Source organism: Tamandua tetradactyla, chromosome 4 (assembly GCF_023851605.1).
Source record: "Tamandua tetradactyla isolate mTamTet1 chromosome 4, mTamTet1.pri, whole genome shotgun sequence".
Classification (NCBI taxonomy): domain Eukaryota; kingdom Metazoa; phylum Chordata; class Mammalia; order Pilosa; family Myrmecophagidae; genus Tamandua; species Tamandua tetradactyla.
The window spans coordinates 26847136-26860835 of record NC_135330.1 but is presented as its reverse complement, the minus strand read 5'-3'; the positions used below and the strand labels follow the sequence as shown (position 1 = coordinate 26860835).

At 37.4% G+C, this 13700-nt stretch overlaps 1 pseudogene; it reads right to left on the bottom strand.

Moving 5' to 3' along the window:
* Positions 1-322: 322 nt before the first annotated feature.
* Positions 323-1041, bottom strand: LOC143680184 (vesicle-associated membrane protein 7 pseudogene; annotated as a pseudogene).
* Between the last annotated feature and the right edge of the window lie 12659 nt (positions 1042-13700).

Sequence of the window (13700 nt, the reverse complement as noted above, 5' to 3'; positions counted from 1 at the left end):
AAACGCCTGTTTAAGGCTAATGCTGCAATGAATGGTTCAATCTGAAGTGCACTGTGATAAACTGGTTGATAGGACAAAGATAAATCTGGAGGCATAGAACAAGATTAAAAAAGTGACAAGAGGGTTGAAGAGACTAACAGATACCATCTGTCAGTCGTGAACGGCTTGAATCACATGGATTGCTTTTAACTCCTTATTCTCTCATATCCTTGGTAATGATAACTCTTTCTTTCTTATTTCTTCACACAGCTTGGCCATGTAAATCCACCACAGAGAGGTGACACAATGATATAGATGAACACCTGAATTCCACTATTTTTTCTTAGTTGGGAGAGAAATCAGTGGAGTTGTTGCTCTTTCCTGGGAAAATTGATATGACAATGATGATGATAGTAAGCTTGAGATTCTTCATACACATGGCTCAGGCAAGATTTCTGCTGGTCGTTTTGAAGGTGACAGATGAATCCACGAGATTTTCTGTTTTATCTAGCAACAATTCCAATCTTTCTCCCCGCTGAGCTACCAGATCTATGTTTCTGATCATGATTCCTTTCAGTTCATCCACTTGTGCTTGTGTCTCCATCACTTTGTCTAGGCCCTTATTCTCGGAGTGATGCTTCAACTGTGCAGCCAAGACGCTTGAGAACTCACTATTCATGGCATATGGAAGTGCTGTCTGTGCTCTCGAACCATATGTGGTCTGGAACCTCTTCTTTATCTCATTCAAAAAATTAAATGCTTGAGAACGTTCAAAATCATCGTCAGTGATACAAAGATAAACAATCCTGTCTTGGCAGATGTAATGAAACAAATAATTGCCGTGTGAGTACGTTAGTTTGTTATTTTCAGAAGGTATCTTAGCCAGAATCTGCTCTGTCACCTCCAGGAAGTTTCCTCCACTCCAAGCATGTTTGGCAAGGATAGTGGTTCCCCTGGCAACAACAGCAAAAAGAATGGCCATGGCTTCAATCTGTCCAGCGCCCTCTGCAAGAGCGCGGGTTCTGGACGTGGGGTAACCAACTTTGAGCTCCCGAGGGAGGCTAGACCAGATTGGGCATTTCTATAGACTTGTTTTAATTGGGACATTTTCTCAGCCTTAGAACTGTAAACAAGCAACTTATTATTCCCCCCTTTTAAAAGCTGCTCTGTTTCTGGTATATTGCATTCCAGCAGCTAGCAAACTAGAACAGTTGGATTGTATGATATGTGAGTAAAACTGTTTAAAAGTGAACAGAGAGATACAAATGCTGGAGAAAATGTGGAGAGAGAGATGTACTTATTCACTGTTGGTAGGGAAATACAATGGTGCGGCCCCTCTGGAGGGCAGTGTGGTGGTTCCACAGAAGGCCAAGTATAGGGTTGCCATATGATCCTGCAACCCTGTTACCAGGTATATGCTTAGAAGAAGTGAAAGCAGGGATATAAATGGACATTTGCACACTGGTGTTTATGGTAGCAGTATTCACCGTTTGTAATGGATAGAGGTGGCCTAAGCATACATTGACTGAAGAACATAAGGGTGAACTGTGGTGTATACGTATAATGGAATATTGAGTGGCTGTAAGGAGGAAGTGATGAGACCTGCAAATAGGTGAATGAACCTTGAGTATAGTATGTTGAATGAAACAAGCAAGAAATGAAAAGACAGATATTATAATGCCTCACTTATGTGGACTAACTATAATGTGTAAAACATGAGAATTGAATTCTATCTTGAAGAATCAAGGCTATTGGATTACAGTTCAACACTTTCAGGTAGTTCTCTTTAGCTACTCCACTATACCAAAAATTGAAAGGTGGATATCCCCTTTGCATTTCATGTAATGCATAGGAATAACCTCCAGAATGACCTCTTCGCTCTAGTTGGAATCTCTCAGCCACTGAAACTTTATTTCATTTCTGTCCCCCCTTTTGGTCAAGAAGGCTTTCTCATATTCAAAATGACAGAGCCAGGCTCATCCCCTAAGTCATGTCACATGTTTACCAGGGAGATTTACACCCCTGAGAGTCATATGCTGAGTTGGCTTAGAGTGAGAGGCCACATCTGAGCAATAAAAGAGGTTCTCTAGGAGTGACTCTTCAGGCAAAATCACAAGTGGGCTTAGTTTCTCCTTTGAAGAAATGAATTTCATAAAAGCAAGCCCCACAATTGAGGCTCTGCTCCCATCAAATTAGTAGTCACTAATGAATGTGAGCATATCAAGTCTTCCCCAGGTGGGAAGTTTAATATTTCCACCTTTCTCCTCAGACCCTCAGAGAAATTTTGCAAATACTTTTTATTCTTCTGCCCAAGCTACTCTGGGATATATCAGAGCACCCCACCAACCTGTACAAACCAGCAAGATCTCACTCCCTATTCAAGGTTCTATGCCACAAAAACACAAAAACAAACAAACAACAGCAAAACACTCCTGACCTGATTTCCACCAAAACAAAACAACAACAAAAAAAACTTATGAGATGCAGCAAAGGCCATGCAGAGTGGGGAATTCATATCTCTAAATGCATACATTAAAAAAGAGGAAAGGTCAAAAATCAGAGAACTAACCTCAAAAGGATGTACAAAAGAAAGGCAAATTAAAGCCAAAGTGTGCAGAATAAAGGAAATAACAAAGATTAGAGCAGAGATAAAAGAAATAGAAAATTAGAAGATAGAATCAACAAAACAAAAAGTTGGTTGTTGAAAAGATAAAAGGAATCAACAAATCTTTAGCTAGGCTGACAAAAAAAAAAAAAAAAAAAAAAAAGATAAAGGACCAAGAAGCAAAAATAGGAAACGAAACAGGGGATATTGTAACTGACCTTGCTGAATTAAAAAGGATTATAAGAGGATACCATGAAAAGTTATATGCCAACAAATGAGGTAATCTAGATTAAACAGACAAATTCCCAGAAACATGAAAACTACCTACATTTATTCAAGAAGAAATAGAATATTTTAACAAACCAATAATAAGTAAATAGATTGAATCAGTGATCAAAAGTATTCCAAAAAAGTGGGCGGGCCGCGGTGGCTCAGCGGGCAAGAGTGCTTGCCTGCCATGCCGGAGGACCCCGTGTTCGATTCCCGGCCCCAGCCCATGTAAAAAACAAACAAACAAACAAAATATAATAAAACAAGAAAATGTTTAAAGATGTTTCCCTTCCTTCCTTCCATCCTTCCTTCCTTCTCTGTCTTTCCTTCCTTTCCTCCCTCTCTCTTTAAAAAAAAAAAAAAAAAAGTATTCCAAAAAAGAAAAGCCTAGAACCAGATGGTTTCACATGGGAATTCAACCAAACATTCCAAGAATTAACATTAATCTTCCTCAAACTCTGCTAAAAAAATGAAGAGGAGAAAACATTCCCTAGCTCCCTAACATTTAGGAAATGAAGACTAGAATGAAACTTCCTGAATATGATAAAGGACTTACATGAAAACTGACCATTAACATCATATTTAATAGTGAAACACTGAAAGATTTCCCTCTAAGATCAGGAGCAAGAGAAATTTGTCCCCTTCACCACTGCTATTCAACATTATACTGGAAGTTCTTGCCATAGAAATTAGGCAAGACAAAGAATAAAAGGCATCCAACTGGAAAGGAAGAAGTAAAACTTTTGCTGTTTGCAGATGACATGATCCTATTTATTAAAAAATCCTGAAAAATCCACAACAATGTTCTTAGAGCTAATGAATGATTTTGGCAAAGTGGCAGGATACAACATCAACACATGAAAATCAGTAATGTTTCTATGCATAAGCAATGAACAATGTGAAGAAGAAATGAATAAAAAATCCATTAACAATAGAAACTAAAAGATTAAATATATAGGAATAAATCTAACTAAGGATGTAAAAGACTTAAGGACTTGTACTCAAAAACTGTACAAAATATTATGAAAGAAATCAAAGAAGACCTAAAAAAGTGAAAGCATCTGTTCATGGATTGGAACACAGAATATTGTTAAGAAGTCAATTTTACCCAAAATGATTTACACATTCAACGCAACCCCCATAATTATTCCAACAGACTTCTTTGCAGAAGTGAAAAAGCCAATCATCAAATTTATATGGAAAGGTAAGGGGCCCTAAATAGTTAAAGTTGTCTTGAAAAAGAACAAATTTAGAAGACTTAGACTTACTGATCTTAAAATGTACAAAGCTGTGGTGGTCAAAAAAGCATGGTAGTGGAAAAAGGATAGATAGATTGACCAGTGGAATCAAATTCTAATCATAAATAGAACCTTGCATCTATGGCCAATTGATTTTTTTTTCCTTTTGCCAATGGTTTTTTGACAATGCTGCCGCATCCACTCAGTTGGGAATGAATACTTTCTTCAACCAAAGGTGCTGGGAGAACTAGATATCCATATGCAAAAAAAATGAAAGAAAACCCCTATCTCACACTGTCCAGTTTGAAAGTATGTACCCCAGAAAAGCCATGTTTTAATTCTAATCCAATCTTGTGGGAGCAGCCATTTCTTTTACTCTTATTCAACACTGCAGGCTGGAATCTTTTGATTACATTATCTGCATGGAGATATGAGGCATCCCATTATGGGTGTGCCCTTTTGATTAGATGGAGATGTGATTCCAGCCATTCCAGGTGTCTCTTGATTAGTTTACTAGAGACTTTTGGAGAAACCTTAGAAATGGCAGAGCCAATAGAAACCTCATAGCAGAGCTGACACAGATGCCAACACTTGGAGAACAGAGATACAGATGTTTGGAGATGCTTGGACTCAGAAGATGTTGCCATGAGATGTTAAGCAAGCCAGAACCTGGAGAGAGCCAAGTGAATCTATTGTGTACCCCAGAAAAGCCATGTCCTTTAATCCTCTTTCACTATTGCTGGATGGTATCATTTTTTATTATTTCCATGGAGATGTGACCCATACAAATGTGGGTGGTAACTTTTGATTAGATGGTTTCCATGGGCATGTGTCTCCACCCATTCAAGATGCTATTGCTTACTGGAGCCCTTTAAGAGGAAGCCATTTGCAAAGAGCTTTAGAGCCACCAGAACCAACTTAATTTGGACACTCTTATAGCCTTGCCATATTTTGACATTTTCATAGCCTTAGAGCTGTAAACTTGCAACTCCATAAAGTCCTCTTTTTAAAAGTCACTCTGTTTCTGGCATATCACATTCTGGCAGCTTATAAACTAAAACAGAAGCCATGAGGTGAAAGCCAGTCCTGGAGAAGCAAAATAAGGAACCTCCACAGGAACAGAAGCTTAAAGCAACGGAGCCCAGGAGCAAGGGACCAGCAGATGCCAGCCATGTCACTACCCAGCTGACATAGGCATTCCTGACCCATTTTTTGGCCTTCCTGGAATTAAAGTATCTTTATCTGGATGCTTTAGTTTGGACATTTTTATAGGCTTAGAACTGTAAAATTGTAACTTAATAAATTCTATTTTTAAAAGCCATTCCATTTTTGGTATATTGCATTCCAGCAGCTTAAAAATCTAAAACACACAGCATAGACAAAAATGGACTCAAAGCAGATCAAAGACCTAAATATAAGAACCAGGACTATAATACTCCTAGAAGGAAATATAGGGAAGTGTCTTCAGGATCTTTTGTTAGGCAATGGTTTTTTTTAGACTTTACACCCAAAGCACAAACAACAAAAGAAAAATAGATAAATGGGACCTTATAAAAAGTAAAAGTCCTTCTGTGTATCGAAGGACTTTGTCAGGAAGATGAAAAGACTAACCTACTCCATGGGAGAAAATATCTGAAAGCCACATATCTGATAAGGGTTCAGAATTCAGAATATATAAAGAAACCCTACAATACAAAACACACTACAATGTGTTTGTAAAAAGACAAGCAACCCAATCTTTAAAAATGGGCAAAATACTTGAAAAGACATTTCTCCAAAGAGGGGATATACATAGCTAAAAAGTACATGAAAAGATGCTCATCACTAGCTACTATGGAAATGAATCAAAATCACAATGAGATTCTATTTTAAAACTCCCACTGGAGTGGCTACTATTAAAAGAACAGAAAATTACAAGTGTTAGAAAGGATATAGAGAAATTGGAACACTCATTCATTGCTGGTGGGAATGTAAAATGTTGCATGTATGGTGGAAGACAGCTTGGCAGTTGTGCAGAAACCTAAATATATAATTACTTCATGATCTGACAGTCCATTTACTAGGTATACACCCCCCAAAGAATTGAAAGCACAGACTCAAACAGATATTTGCACACTAATGTTAATATCAACGTTTTTCAAAACTGCCAAAAGATGGAAGCGAATGAACTGAGTAAACAAAATGTGGTATATACATACAATGGAGTATTATTCAGTGTGAAAAGGAACGAAGTCCTGATACATGCAACAACATCATGTTGAAGACATCATACTGAGGGAAATAATCCAGATACAAAAGGACAAATATTGTGTCATCTCATTGACATAAAATTATTAGTATAAGCAAATTGATAGAGCAGAAATTAAAATATAAGTTACCTTGTGAGGGAGTTGAGTTAGGGAATAGAGTGACTGCTTTAACCGTGCAGAGTTTCTATATGGGGTAATAGAAAATTTCAGTAATGAATGATGGCAATGGTAACGCAACATTATGAATGTAATTAACAGCACTGCATTATATATTTGAATGTGGTTAAAAGGGAAATTTTTAGGTTGTATATGTTGCCAGAGTAAAAATTTAAAAATAAATAAAAGTGTACAACACAAATAGTGAACCCTAATATAAACCATGGACTATAAATAACAGTACAATTATAAAAAAAAATATTTCATCACTTATACCACACTAATGCAAGGTATTGTTAACAGAATGGTTTGTGGGAATTCTGTATTTTTAGCATGATTTTTTCATGTTACCCCAATGAGATACCATTTCATACTCTCTAGAATAGCTTTTCTTTTTTAAAAAATGGAAAATAAGTGCTAGAGAGAATGTGGGGAAATGAATAGGAATGTAAAATGGTATAGCCACTATGGAAAGCAATTTGGTGACTCCTCAGAAATTGAAACATAAAATCACCATATGACCTGACAATCCTACTTCTAGGTATATCTCAAAAGAAATGAAAGCAGGAACTAGAAGAGATATTTGAAATCACTGTTCATAGTGGCATTATTCTCAATTGCCAAAATATGGAAGCAATCCAAGTGTCCATGAACCAATGAATGGATACACAAAATATGGTATAATCATGCAATGAAATAGTATTCACCCATGAAAAGGAAATGCATTTCTGATGCATGTGATAACATGGATGAACTTGGAAGACATCATGTTGAGTGAAATAAACCAGGCACAAAAGAATAAATATTCTACAACCTCACTGATATGAAATCATTAGAATAAGCAAATTCTTAGAGTCATAAATTATAATACAGGTTACCAGGGGCTGGGGTAAAGACAAGGGGAATTAATGCTTAAATGGTTTAGAGATTATTTTTGGGATGGTGGGAAAGCTTTGGAAATGGATGATTGTGATTGCAGCACAACATTGTGAATGTAAAGAACCTCACTAGATTATGTATATAAATGTGATTAATGATGGAGTAATTAGGTTGTTTGTATGTTGCCAGACTAATTAAAAAAATACAAACAGTAAACCCTAATGTAAATTATGGATTATAGTTTACAGTTCACTTATGGTAATGTTCTTTCAGTAGTTATAACAAAGGTATCACACTAATGCAAAATATTAATAATAGGGAAAAAATGATTTATGGGGGCATATGGGAACTCTGTATTATTTGTCTGATTCTTCTGTAACTCTCCAACTTCTATGAGAAAAAATGTTTGATAACTGGAGTAAAAAATATAATAATAAAACTGTATGTGTGAGTGGGTAATCAGAAGCTGTATTTTCTGCATGGTTTTTCTGTAAGCCTACAACCTCTCAAAAATTGTTACTTAACATAATTTCTTAGTCCCACTGTTCTCATCTCCAGATCTTCTCTGCCTTCAAGCTTTCAGCCCTAATTTAAAATCTTATTAACCTTATTTTCAGAAATACTTTGAAAGAGGAGAGAAAATATGCTCTAGCAGCCTTAGTTACATTAGTCTTTGATTTCCACCCCCGCTAAATTTTTAATCATTTTCTTTGTAACATATCTGTCACTTCCACAAAGATGACATGGTTTTAGAATTTGAAAGTTAATTCAAGGGCCTTTAGTCCAAACCCTTGCTTTACATATTAATTATTTCATCCATTCAACAAACAATTATTGACCACCTAGTCTGTTCCAGGTACACTGCTAGTCACAAGGGATAAATAGATGAGTAAGATGCATTTCCTGCCATTGATAAGTTCAAAGATGAATTGGGAAACAGACATATTAATATTCATCATTTCATTCATCACACATTTCCTAAGATTCCTCAATCTGCCTTTAAAATAGTCTTGCTAGCTTTCTCTGTTTTCTTATTGTACCCTATATATATCCCCACCTTTGCATTTATCTCATGGTGTTGTGATTATCCACATATAAGTGACATGGTATGAGGGGACATGTCAGCAAGTTGGGATTTTGAAAGATCTTTATTATTAAGCTAAAAGTGTTTGGCACAGGGAGAAAACAGAGGCTTTTTAAGATATGGAACAATATGATCACTTTTTTTTTTTTCAATGTGATCATCCTAGGATAGGACTGGAATCAAGAAGTGGAGTGGAGGAAACTTGAGGAGAAACAAAGATGAGAAAAGGGATCCAGAAATATAGAGTGAACTGGCCAATATTACAGGGCTAGCTCATCATGATCCCACTACTACTCGTTGTGGAGAAGGACAAGATTATTGACTTTAAAGTTATGGGATGTGGGCATAAGTGCAGTTCAGAAGAAGGTGAGGCAAGAGAAACCAGAGTTACCCAGAATGGAACTGTGGATGAATGGATGAGGGAGGAATTTAGCTGGATCTTAAGAAGATCCAGTGATTGTTGGATAGCCAGAGAGGAAGAGAAGGCATTCAAGCAGGGGCTAAATTAATGAAAAGTATGGGCGTTAGTGTCTGTGTGTGTATGTACACACACAAAATTCACTTGTAATAATATTCAAAATATATACATAGCTCTAAATCGTTTCTACCTACAATTCCATTCTGGCTGTCCTAAGTGGTTTATTTATTAGTTAGCTGGCTAGGTAGGGGAAGGGTTAGTTAGTTAATTTAGTTTATCAGTTTAGGGCTTTTGCCCTAACCAGGAGAAAGGCTAGGAGCATTTCCTGGCTATATTTTTCCATTGGCCAGAAGTGGGCAGGTCCCATCTTCCAGGGACAACAAGAACAAGATATCCTAGACTTCCCTATAACCTCTTAACAACAATTAAAATTACAGTTGAAGCCCATTGGTAGTATGATAGAGAGAATCAACTAATAAGGTATACTAAGACAAGATTTTGACAACCTGAAATCTTCCTGTAGAGCTGCCCCACACATTTCTGTCAATGAAATATAAAGCTTTGCAATCCCCACCCAGAAGGAGAAGAGTACCTAAGAGGAATTCTACCTTCAGGCTTGCTTCCCTTCACCTTTACCAAAATACTTGGGTTGCTTTTAAATCTTCTCTGTACCTACTGCTATGAAGAATCTACAATAGAATTCTGAAAATAATATCATTTTCTCCAGTCTTTCACTTCTTTTCTTGGCTTTCCTCTTTCCTATATTTTGTAGCTACATCGAAATAGCAGCAATTATTTAGAGAATTCAGGGAAACTTTTTAACTTCTATTTGAATTTCCCAGAGAATTGAGAAAAGGATGTATATGACCCACTTTCTGTGAACATATACTGATCAGGCACCATACTGAGTGTTCACATGTAGTAAGACTCACAACAACATTAAGAGACAAATACTGTTATTCAGTTTTACAGGTGTGATGGTTTGAAGCTATCTGTACCCCAGAAAAGATCAGGTTCTTTCAATTCTTTCCTTATGGGTGTAACCTATTGTGCATGGAACCTTTTGATTATGATGACCCATTCAAGATGGGCCTTAATCCTCTTACTGGAGTCCTTTATAAGAGGATGAAAGACAGAAAAAGAGCTCCTGAGAAGTTTAGAGAACACCCACATAGAAGCTAGGAAAGAAGCTTAAAGAGAGAAATACACAGAAGCTCAGAGAGGAAGCTATGAAACCAGGAGAGAAGGATCAGCAGACGTTGCCATGTGCTTTGCTATCTGACAGTGGAGTCCAAACTTGCTGGTAGCTGGTCTTCAGAGTTCAGGTATCATTCTATTGATGCCTTTGATTTGGACATTCTTCATGATTTCCAAATTGTAAACTTGTAAGTTAATAAATCCCCACTGTAAAAGCCAACCCATTTCTTAGATATTGCATTTTGGCAGCTTTAGCAAACCAAAACAACAGGTAAGGAAATTAAGGCATAAAGAGATTAAATAATTTGTTCTCAGTGATAGTACCTTTGAAGCCAAGATTGGTACCTAGTGGTTTCCTTTAGAACCCCCCAATGTCATGAGTAACTTCACTGTTCATCTCTGACCAACGATAAACCAAGTTTGAACTTATTCCTTTTACAAAATTACAAGTGCCTAAATCAAAGTGTTTTAAATCTCACCTTGCTATAATAGTTGATATACTATTTGACATCACTTTCCACTCAGCCTCTTCCTCTCCCCCAAAGAAAGAAAATTTAACAAAACAATAAATTAAAATCCAAACAAACTTATAACATGGGCTTATAATTAAGCCCACTTTGTAAGACAGAAAGAAGGGGGACTGATAGAGCATCAGGGATAGCAGAAATTACTTAGATTTAAAGTCCTACAGGTCACTGTCACAAAATAGTTGCATACTACTATTTCTCTGATGTCGCTTTCGATTTATTCAAAGTGCTTTTCATGAGCATTCACTATGTACTAGCCACAAGCACTGTGGGCACTGAAATAACCTATGTTTTCCCAAGTCAATAGCGTTACATGTATTAATAGTAATAATCCATATCTTGCTACCACAAAAACCTTCCATTCTGATGAAGGAAAGACTTAGCTAAGAACAGTTTTATCTTTTTTTCCTTCACTGTTATAAATGAAAGAAAGAGAAGCAATGTTTTGAAAGTAAAACCTTAAAAGAACCAAGGAAAGCTAAAATTTTAATTTATTTTACTGAAATGAAGAGTAATTTCCTCTTAGGAGAGAAAAACCTTAATGGTCCAGGTACCCATGCACTTCATTCATACTGGCTGTGTTCCGTTTTATTGATATATTCTCATAATCATTTATATTAAGCACACGCCAAGTCTGAAATCAATGCTTAGAGGAACTTATTTTCAAGGAAGTATATCCTTTCCTATTACCTTTAAAGGGTTGATAGGTCCAAGATTTAGAGGATGATCTTTCCAAAGTTCAAGAGGTTCCCGTTTATACAAATGGAAGTGGAATTAAAAGACGGCTGGGGCAAATTATTGCTTCCTCTATTCCAGGGATTTCTTATCATCATACACATCTGAAAGGAAATGATAGAATTCTCTTCAATTTGTTTTCAACTGCAACAATTTCTCCAATCATCTTTGAGCATTATATAAAACTGAAAGTCAGCAGTTAGCTGTGTTGGGTCTCACAACTTGGAAAGGGACACTTGCCACCATTAACTGCATTAAAGGGAGAGTCCAGAAGATGTTAGTCATAACCTTGAAGAAAGAAACTCCATGGGATTTATTGTTGTTGAGAAGAATGGGATGCTGCTAATATGTGGCCTCATTTATAATCATGAATAAAAAACACAGCTAATTTTTCTAAAAAATTCCAAAGGAATCATTTGAATTTATACTGTAGAAGAGAGAGCTGGAGACAAGAGTGGAGACAAGAGTGATAGTCAATACCACGAGAATGGAATCAGATGGGGCTATGTGAAGGATGCTGAATGAGGAAAAGCTGCCTGCTGCCTGCTGTCTTGGGCAAAGTAACAATCAGGACCTGAAAGTCAGAGCAAGTTTGTATGAGGCTGGATGGTTCATTCCTACTTTGTTCTCCAGATCTGCCAAGTAGTATCCCAGAAGAGGGGCACAAAGACATCCTTATTTCGGAAAGGCTGGAAAGCAACTCCTAACCCAGTCCTCTAGCCTCATTATGGACATTTCCATTTTCTACTTCATTTAGAGAAGCCCGATCTTGTGAATTCCATTGAAATTAATTTCTCCCAACCTGACACCTGGGCATTTATCCTCTTAGGTGTTCTAACTCATGATGTATTTAAACTTTTTTTTTTTTTTCTGAAGGAGTCAGGGCAGCTTTCCTAGGGAACTCTTCAACTTTTACTTCTGTAGCATTCTTCAGATTCCATTCTGTTGATTGTTCATATCAGCAAGTATGCAACTTAGTATGCTTATTCTAATGCCCAGAGATCATCAGTATGTTCACACTGTGATTTCCCCTGGCAGAGAAACATGGAATTACTGTCAGAGCAGGAAAAGACCTTGAAAGATATATGATTCTTGGTTCAATTTTGTCACCAGGCAAGTTAACACTTAACCCAGTCAAGGCAGATGTTATTAAAAAGGTGGGCGAGAGAACATGTTGCTCTGATGATGTCACTTGGATTGCTCTCTCAAATACTTTGTCTCTTCACTACCTTACATATGTCAGCATTTCTTCTGTGCCCTGTCTTCCTACTCTCTATGTGATCATAAGGATAATAATCCTACTCAGTGCTTGAAATGATTGTTGCCTGAACAAGTCATAAAACCCTGTTCTCACATTCTCCCTTCCTGTCTTCTGAGCTTTACAGGGATTAGCTCAGGTCATCACCCTCCCTACAACTTTTCTAATACCCTAGAAGAGCAAGAGTCAAAGATCAGACAGACCCCTTGCTAGAGGTTGCCAACCCTACTTTTGTGAGTTGGTCTTAGGCTAGAAATGGCTACGAGGAGCCTGACTGCTGACAAAATACCATGCATGATATTTCAGGTCTGGCCATAGGCAATTACAGAGACTTTACCTGGCAGGCCTTATGGGGGAAAGCTGCCCTCTCTACACCAGAGTTGATGCATAGCCAGTGTCTGAAGGGAGTTGCAGACAAGGACTCAGACTCCCTTGGCTGGCCATGCTGTTATGGATTATCTGCATTGGTAGCCAAAGCTCCTCTATCTGGAGACCAGCTTATTTGGAGTCCTCAGTCAAGGCCTTCACTAGACACTTCTGCTGAGACCTCCTTTTAAGTGGAAGATGGGGAGACTTGAAGACACTTTTCTCCACTCTGACTCAGTACTCAGTAATTTCCTACTGATAGTCCTTCCTCCTTTCCCTCCCTTCAGCCCCTATTAAATGCTAGGACCCTTTTGTTCAGACCCTAGCTTGGAGTAGCCTGTTTCTGTCAGTGTGTATTCCACAATGTCCTTTTTCTGAACAGTGCTACTCATACTACCATGAGTTCCACATCTGTCCTGGGAATGAAGCCCAGAAGGGAAGTTTAGAGGTTGTTCCTTTGATAATAGGGTGATATATGTTCCTTATATATGTTTGGTTAAGGTTAATTTTACAATTTCTACTAAATTGGAAGGCTGTAATTCAAAATGGTTCCTGGTTATTTATTCACTGATCAGTTAAATATGTGATATAGTTGCTCCTACAATGCTTAAAATGTAAGACGGGAGACATGAAGTCATCTCACGGCAATTCTTAAGAACAGGGCAAATCCTGGGTTGGCTTCTGTCCTTTGCAACACTGGAGAGTGTTGAGGTGTTAACATAGACTATAGTATAAGTAT